We start from the raw sequence: 9887 nt of genomic DNA, 5'->3' as shown, positions 1-9887 counted from the left end.
CGCACATTAGTAACTGTCTTTAATATAATATTAATAGCATTTGACCACATGATATTAATAGCATTTGACCAGATGTTCAAATTTTGAACCATATAAAAATTCCAGTGACTCTCTTACAAATATGCACCTCAATCATTATAATTTATAAATGACTCGTTGATAGCTTGATAGATATTCAGATCTTCAAAAATAGGAAAATGTGGCTGTAAATAATGTATCTATAAGATATAACTAACACTAAATATATGACTTGCACATTAGCAACTGTCTTTTGTGCATTTGACCAGATGTTCAAATTTTGCATCGTTCATTACAAACCATGAACCAGTTCCTGCTGCATTATTCTACGCACAAAAAAGGGGAAAGCCTTGATCTTATTAGGTAGCTTGTGGCAATCTTCACGGGCCCAGCCAGTCTGATTCTTGGCATTGCCATAAACAATCAGGTGTCCTTGCAAAAAGATGTCTCCAATTATATTTATGGCACCATTGTTCACTGCCATTGAGAACTCCCAGACAAACATTGCCTTCAGAACTGATGACCAAATAACCTTCTCGGGTAATGTCAAACTGTCTGGTCTTAATAAGCCCCCAAAACCCAGAGTTAATTGTTCACATCTGCTATAAGCCTGATATTTTGTCTCTTAATAGGCCATGGGTTGCCCCCAAAACCCAGGGTTAATTGTTCACATCTGCTATAGGCCTGATATTATGTCTCGCCCGCCAACACAAGGGTAAAGTTTTATCCGGCATATCCTATACTAACCGCCCTCCAAAATGGTTCTCTTTAACTGCTGAGATATGTAAAAGAGCTATCACTAGCAAAAACCACCCTCCTAGGTTGTTTCTTAGGTCATTAGCACCAAGAGGTCTGTTTCTGAGTTTCATATTTGCATTGCGCACGAGATGTAATTTCATTTCAGGCTTGCTAAGCATGGCAACCCATGTCATTCCCCACCAAGTATAAGATCATTGCCAAAGAACATATACCCCCCACCTCTTTCATCTCCAGTAATGCAACGACCAATTACATTCTTAATCAGACTTTGACTAGCTAATTGTGATGGCAGACTAACCTGAGCACTGCTAAAGCCCAATAGTCCATCTGTCACTGCAAATAAAACTGCAAAAGAACCGTGCTGGTCATATGCACATCCAAACAAACAAAAATTCGAGCTATAGAGCCATTTGTCAGTAAAACCTTAATATTGTCTCATTCTTAGTCAGAATTTGATTAGCCAATTCTGATGGCAGACAAACCTGAGCACTGCTAAAGCCCAATACTCCATCTGTCACTGGAGGCGAAACTGCAAAGAACCCTGCTGGTCATATGCACATCCGAAAACAAAATTTGTTCGAACTCTAGAGGATCCATGATCAGCATACTCATCTCACACACATCGACTCCCTGCAGGATACAAATAGGCTTTTCTGGGTTTGTACAGAGGTTGTGGTCCCTTGGCACTTCTGCAAGGAGCATCACACTGGATCCAAGTCAAATCACTCTCCGTGTCAACATCAAGGTGATAGGCCTTTGGTGGGTTCCCAATGAGCATTGCCACATAATAAAGTCCATCTGGATAGGGCATTGTCTTGGATTGTAAAAGCAGTAGAAGAACTAGTAGAAGTTGTAGGTGACACATTATTTCTGATGGTGTCTCTCTCCACAAACGCCCCCAAATTTCAGATACAGAGTATGCACGCCAACTTCACTGTCATCCTCATCCTCGTTGGGACTGATATCAAATCCAGAATAAGGCGTTCAATGCCAGATAGCAGCGGGCTTAATCAAACGCGCCCTCTCCTCTTACTGAGAAGAAACAATTTCTATAAACATTTCAACAAAGCCTAACATTGTAGAAAATATTCATGTCGGCAAACCTTGTTCTCCCTTGGAACTAGATAATTACTGTGCTTCCGCTGCTGCTGAACTGAGTCTCCTCCTCCTCTCACCATAAAAGCTGCACACAGTTTTTCCCTCATTTGGGTTTCCCGCCCTCTGGGATTTGGATTGGGTATCTGCTGCAGCTGCTGAACTGAACCTCCTCCTTTAACCATGAAAGCTGCGCACACAGTTTTTCCTTCATTTGGGTTGTCTGGGGGTGCGAGACGGGCGCCAAGGAAATTATGACCACACATTTCAATTCAGGCTGCATTGATGTGGTAGCCATGGAGACCTGATACCAACTCGAGAATTTCTAGGTGTCCCATATGAAACAGGAGGAATTTGCAGATAGTTTCTTTCAGAATTTGTTAAAGAAAAATGAGGAAACAATGCTGGAACTCCACTGAAGTCAGGCACATTTAGAAACTTGTTAAAACCATTTCCTCCCATGGAAGCCGGGCTGTTGTAAAACTGCCACACGACTCCTTCACCCAACCACTGATAACAGAGTTAATGTAACTGAAATACTCATCATCTTCATAATCCATATCAAATTAAAATGGTTCGGGTAAATGCTCCCCTTCGGAAGAAAGTTCTGAACTTCTGAACGATTATCGTCTCCCTCAGATTTAATGACACATTTCTTGATCAACCTCCAACGTTACTTGACTAACAACAGTCATGTCAATCTCTTCAAGCTCACTGGATTCCTCCTCTACTCCATGAAACTCATGACTCATCATTGCACTGATTTCTGCAAGACAAAGACCGGCTTCAACAGCCTTTTCTAGGATAATAGTGCACAGCATCAAAACCCTTAAGCCTCTCGTACCATGGATTGTTGTCCTTTAGTTGACAGACAGTTTTGTAATGTCAACAGTGTAACAGATAACTCAAGATGGATAAAACTAGAAAGACACTCCGCCAATACGATACTGAGTCCTGGCCAATTAAAAAGAAAGTCCCCTCAGGTCTACGATAGTGTAATTTTCGAGGAAAAGAAGTTGGTTAAAAGCCGAGGCAAAAGCAAATGGCAAAAAGGACAAGCAACCATATTAACACAACTAAACGAGAAGCCCCTGCAAAAAATTTGGCCATGCTATGAAGAACCGAAGATAGATAAAAAAAAATAAAAATAAAAATACCTTGACAGTCCAGCATTTCCCTTCCGCCGTTATCAAGGGCAACTATTAAACTGATGTAGTTCCATTTCTATATCGTATATAGCGATTGTCGATCTGTACAGTGTATCCTCTTATTAATCAGAAGAATGATAGTATTCTGCCCTTGTCGAAGCATGGTAGACACATCATGTGCTGTGACCTGCATTTGGAGATAAAACTGGCTAATTTCTGGACAAAAATGATAATTCCAAGGAACTCAATATTTCAAAATCTCATACAACCATCTCGTACTATGGATAACTCCCGTCTCAACATTTCTGCATCCTTGATGGCATCAAGGATAAATAATATATTCCAATTCATCCTCTGAGAAGGGTATAGAAGCCTGAGGCCAATGTTGCCAGTCGACGTGAGGATCCTCCAGATTTTTTGGGAGGAAAAGACCACGATATATGTGTATTATCAATGGATTCTCCTCCAACTCAGGGATATCTTCCTATTCTTCACAATAAGATTCTGCATGTCTGTCAGTATTAAGTATCCTATTATCTCGTATTTCAATCCTATGTAAACCACTCGGAAACTATTCCAATCCTATGTACACCAGCCACGGGGAAACGAGATGTTCCATGGTCATTGGCATCAGGGTTGGAATTTGGATTCTTCTCTACCCGTCAAATAATTTTTTTTTGATGTTTTGGGTCTTTATGTTTCCCTTCAAGGAACGTTATGTTTAAAATTTTGCCCTTCAACTACAATGTTTTGATAATAAATTAACTTCTCACCAATAAAACTTTAACTAAAAAATTACCCTTCAATAACACACATATGTTAAATTTTTTCACATATTTATCATAAGAAAAAAAACATGACCAAAACAAACTAATGACTTGTTAAACCCTAAAGTTTGTTTTACTCAGTTTTTGATACGATATAATTTCTTCTCCAAAACACAAGATATTACAATTATGTGCAAATATGGAAATCTATTCCACTCACATCAGACCTGCCATTATTATAATCAATGTGCTCATATTGCAGTATTTTCAATTTTCCATTTGGGTTTTGATTACACTGTTAAATGTTACAATTTCAATGAAAACAAATGGATTTTTTCCACTAATGTGAACAGAAAAGTTATCCGAGAGGAAATTTCCATCTCAAGGACTGTAGATTTTACATGAGGCTATCATCTAGGCTCCCTGTCCTCTCCCCCATCATAATCACATTAAATCAAGTGGGGTATGGGTTTGTAATAAAATCAACATATTGTATTAAGTGTTTTAATATTTCAGAAAGTTTTCATAGATGAGTGTTGGCCAGTAACATATTCTCAACACATTAAAAACAATTACTCCATCAGACATGTATAACTAGCTCAATATAATCCACACTATTTATTTTACTTATTATTAGTGAGAAACAACAAGACAATATATGGCTTGTGTATATCTTTCACATGACAATTTTTATTTTTTGGGGCCTTATAGGTGGTTAGTCATAAATAATCAAATACCATTTTTAAGCATGTTTTTATGCGATTGGGTTCACAACCATCCTCAAAATTTTAAAATAAGCTTGATAGACGTCAACCATCTTCAAAATTTTAAAATATGGTTGATAGACGTCATGTCTTAGATATGTTTACTTCATTGATGGTGGTAAGTTCTTAGGAATTTTGCAGACATTTTCAATTGTAGGAATTTTGGCTTTGTTTCCAAGTGAACAAGTACCGAGGTGTACTCTTCTATCCATGCATTAAGATAGTAGAATAGAAGTTCCTGGTGCAAAAGTCAAAAATTGGAAAAGCCACATGCTATAGTCCACATTCTGTGAAAAATGTAAATATAATGTTGATTTTGTAGAATTGAAAAAATAAATGAAAATTTAAAAATTGTTAATATTTCACTTGAAAAATTCTTACTCTTCAACTTAGAATGTTAAACTAATGGCAACTCTCTTTCTCCTTTGCATTCATTTTAGAATTGCCTCACAAAACTTTCGGTTTAATAACCCTCTAAACTGAAGCTTAATAACTGTCTAAACTTAAAACTTATTAATAGTCAGATCAGATGAATTTTATCTAGTCATTGTTCCTACTATTTCTCAAATAATAAATTATTATAAATGTTAATTAAAAAATTGTCCATCGAAGCAAGTTAAGTTGGTTAATACTCATGAAAAATTTGTAGGGAAAAGGCTTTTTGAGAAAAACAAAACTCAAAACAAACTTATAAAATTAAGTTGTGGGAGTTAGAATAAGAGGAAAATGGTTTTCTAGAACTCACAACTTAAAATAGATCCTTGCAATACTAAATTACTAATAACAAATAACAAACACATTTTTAGAGTGATAAACATATTCTTAAAAATAAAATATTTAAATATATTTCAAACATTTACACTGATAAACCTATTTTTTAAATGGTAAAATACTTAAAAAACAATACCTACATGGATTAAAGGTAGCAAAGGTTGCACTCCAACCAAAGTCATAAGTGCCACGTAACATCCAATTGTTAATGCAATAGTTGACCTACACATTATCAAAGTCGAAACACACTCCACCCTATTATATTGCAGTGCAATCTATGCCCTAAAATCTTCCTAAAACCTATTAAATTAATATACATAAAAATGTATATCATTAAACTATGAAAACTATCCAAACATGTAGATAAATTATATAGATAAATACATAATAAGATAATCATATACCAATCCCTTTTTTTCAACGAAAAAACAACTTTAAAAATATACACATAAATGAACAAGTAGACAAGCCACAAAGTAGTAAAAAGGCGAGGCCACTGAGAATAACTGCCATTACTCTCTTTGCCATGCTTAAGTGGCTACCTGGCACTCAACGCTCCTTTGCAACAAGAGGTCATCCTTTCCAATTTAATGTCCTCCGCTTCTTTACCTACCTAACATGTCTCTCGGGCAAAGGTGCAGCCATTGGGACGTCCTCATTTCTAAACTCACTATTCTTACATATTTAAAATATATAAAATAGAAAATTGTCTAATAAAATTTGTGGGGCCTTGTGACACACTTACCTATAATAAAAGACAAACTAACTGACCAACGAAACCTGAGAAATTGTGAGTCACCCATATGAAACGTGTTGGTGCACGAACCTTGATAAATTGTGATTCACCCATATGAAAAGTGTGAGTGCCTTTTCGCTATTCAATTGTGATTCACCTATATGAAAAGTGTTAGTGCCTTTTTTCGCTGTTTAAAATTAAGTAGTAATAACGTTTTCCCAAAAAATTAACCCGTCAAAAAAACGTTCTGTACATTTCAAAACCCATCATAAAAAACGTTCGTTTAAAAATTTTAAACGTAAAATACGTTCAAAATGACTTATGACGGGCAAAATGCCCGTCAAATTCCAACCCTGATTGGCATCACAATCATGTGGGACAAACTGCTGAAAATACGCGATCTTACTGATAGTTCGTCTCTTATTTCCTTTCTTACTTGTAGTCACTTTACATCAAAAATTGAATGCGCTAGTTTGACAAGCACAGTGGGGGCGAACATTTGCAAAACGATCATGATCTAAGAAGATATGTTGCAACTTATCTGATACCTGTTTCTCCAACTCTAACCCATCTCTTTAAACCAGGTTGCCCCAGAGCATTGCCAACAAAGGCTTTTGGATTGTTGGTAGCAAAGGGATCCTCATCTGTCGGTTTTATGATAGCAACACTTAAAACTCTGTAATTTCTGAAATAGTAAGCCCCACACAGCCCACCTCGAATAGGGATTGGATCTTCACTACGGTACTCAAATCATTCTTCAACTGTGTCTCCAAATGTGAGAGAACTTTCTTCAGTGGGTACATTCAAGCTTCAAGGCCATCTGCATCTTCTTTTTAAGAGAGTGCACGTTGTCTTCTTTGTCCAGTGTGAATACACTGTTAAGGCACTGCCCGTGCCTGATATAGAACAACAACAGCCATTTGTGTTTGTATCGGACTATCCTTGATGGGAGGCATAAATTATAATCTGCTTTCTTTGGAAAGCCAAAATTTATCAACACCAAATTCCATCCTTGAGCATAAAACAGACCAGGAAATTATGCAACGAAGAACTATGAAAATCAATCAAACTTCACAACAAACATGGCTGTAATTCTGTTGCACATGTTCTCTCAAAGCCTTTACATTTGTAAAGTACTTCAAACAACCAGGTCACAGCAAACAACCTATACATATGTTGTAGCTGCATACAAGAAAGAATTGCAATTAACAAACAGATTACAAACCAAAAATTTGTTAAAATTATCAATAACATGCGTATTGATAATTTAGCAAGTGACGCTTTATCCTCTCCACACACATGTTTGCCTTTCATGAATCGCATGTACCTTTTGATCTGTTTCTTCAATTATTGACTCACAAACTTCACAACAAACATGTATTTCTGTTGCACATGTTCTCTCAAGCCTTTACATTTTTAAAGTACTTCAAACAGCCAGGCTCACAACAAACAACCTGTAAATATGTTGTAGCTGCAGACAAGGAAATTTGCAATTAATAAACAGATTCAAGTATTTTAGCTAGGAGAACAATGCTTCAAACATTTAAAGGAACCCTACAGCACAAGAATTACTAGTGCAAAAAAAGCTTGGTTAAGTACATATATGTATCATCGATGCAAAGGTGAAAACATTATGACAACAATGATAGTGTTTTGAAACAAACCTTGGACACAGTTTTCGTAACAACAGGTATATTGTAAATGACATATTTCATTTGGTACCAGATTTCACTAAATATAGCCAGGGTTGTTGAACCACAATGCACAACCTCAGGTTTCGGATTTTACATCTTCAGATTGCTTCAAATAAAGTTGATCTTTCTTGTACAAATAATGATAAAATTATAGACACTAGAAACATTCTTATTTCGTTCAAGAGATTATTTCCTTGCCATCGTTATTTTCAATAAATATTGAAGTGAGAATACCTGCAACAAAGCCTCACCCAAGGAAAGGAAATTCCTGGTCCAACTTTCATTAAACCACGATGGTTTAAACAGTCAAATGCAAATTTCAATGAGAAATAAGGAAAAGCAAAAATTTGAGCAAGTGATTTAATCTGGCACATTTGAAAATTTGAGAAAGCTTTTTAATCTAGCACAATGAAAAATTTGAGAAAGTGATTTAATCTGGCAATTTGGCAAGGGTAAGGGTAATGAGAACATTATAAACCAGGGTGGGTTGGACAAGTGGCCATGAGTAAGTGGTCACACCTATTATGGATATGGGAGGGTAAATATGTTTGGGACTTTCACCTCAAGTGGCCATCAGTAAGTGGTCACACCTATTATGGATATGGGAGGGTAAATATGTTTGGGACTTTCACCTCAACCAGGATAACCAATTAGGGAGGATGACCAATTAGGGTGAAAAAACATGCACTTGACAATGATGAATCTTAACCAGTAAAGAAAGATCAGAAATTGTTTCACCCTCAGAAGCCAGAATGAGCTGCTAGAAGTCCCATTATTGTGTGGAGTGGAAAGATGGAAGAACCATAGCAAGTTCCAACTAAATAAGGTGTTGAGAAAGAAGAGAAAGCCATGGGTTCAATCTTCTAATGCATTTGTTTCTTTTGAGATTCACTTTCATCTGTTAGAGACCTTGTCTTGGTTTTATCTAGTTTGTGTTCCTAGGTTTTTTGACGCATGGTCTCAAGAAAACTTAATTGGTGGACTAAGGCCTAATTGAAGTTGAATGAAAAAATGGAAAGAAAAAAAATGTACGTAGGATGTGGTCTGAGGCCTTGTCCCAAGACAGGACCTTTGTGTGTGAAAAAAGGTGAATTAAGACACTACTGAAGTTGATTGAAGAATAACAAAAAGATGTATGTAGGATGAGGTCTAAAGGAAGTTATTGGAGTGAGGTTGAAGTCCATGCTTGTCTCTAACCAAAGTCGGACACACTCTTTCCCAGAATTCTAGGGAGGCAAAATTTCTTCTGCTCATTTTATTGCCTTACTATGGTAAGTTCTTGTCGAACATGCATTCCTCTATGATAGGGTGATGGAGGGAGTCCATGATGTTTTTGGCTTCTTATCCAAAATTGAGAGGTGAAGTCTGAAGAAGAGAAGTTGGAGAAGGATCTAAAGTAACATGAAGCAACCATCTAAGTAAGATGAAGAAAGTTGGAGATGTTATGGAGATGAGGGACAAATGCCTCATGTTTTCATGAAATTGTTGAGATTGAAATACAAATGAGAAACCCACACCCTCCAATGGCACAAAGTGCCCAATCCCCCTCCTAATTGTAAATGAAAACTAATATGTTTATAACTAGGATTGAAAAAAAAAATGTTTCTTCAATATCTACAAATGCTAGTCAATTAGAGGCAGGTTTTGCTTATACACGAAGATTCCATTTGCTTTCCTTCAGCCTATATTTACATGAACACAGATGATATAAGAAGCACCAAAAGAGTTCAATTAAAACAACATAGAACCATAAAATTATGTAACAATAAACAAATAAATTCTCTCATACATACCTCCTCCACCTTTGCTCATTACATCAATGATATCTTCACCTGCCTTAATTTCCCCGTCCATTAAGTCCATTAAGTCCCAAACGGAAACCATGAAACAAAAGTAAGAAATGCAAGAGAAAGCAAACACAAAAAACAAAACACCAAACCACAAATTAGCATGGCCATGCTCACAAATGCAACAAAAAAACAACTATATAATTTATAAAAATAAAAGAACAAGAAGCAATAGCAAAAGATACAAACAATCATAGCAAAAAGAAACAAAAATAACAAAAACAAAATAAACAGAGAAATAATAGACATGGACTGTCTCCTCTACAAGCCCAAAAGGCATCCATGACC

The 9887-nt window shown here is 36.4% G+C and overlaps 2 pseudogenes; both read right to left on the bottom strand.

Moving 5' to 3' along the window:
* Positions 1-310: 310 nt before the first annotated feature.
* Positions 311-2138, bottom strand: LOC149230626 (aspartyl protease APCB1-like; annotated as a pseudogene).
* An 87-nt stretch (positions 2139-2225) lies between these two features.
* Positions 2226-9615, bottom strand: LOC149230625 (phosphatidylinositol 4-kinase gamma 6-like; annotated as a pseudogene).
* Positions 9616-9887: the final 272 nt, after the last annotated feature.

This window comes from Pinus tabuliformis, chromosome J (genome assembly GCF_031772625.1).
Source record: "Pinus tabuliformis cultivar Carrire ecotype Pingquan chromosome J, CPIR1, whole genome shotgun sequence".
NCBI classification, from domain to species: Eukaryota; Viridiplantae; Streptophyta; class Pinopsida; order Pinales; family Pinaceae; genus Pinus; species Pinus tabuliformis.
This window is presented reverse-complemented; position numbering and strand designations above follow the sequence as displayed.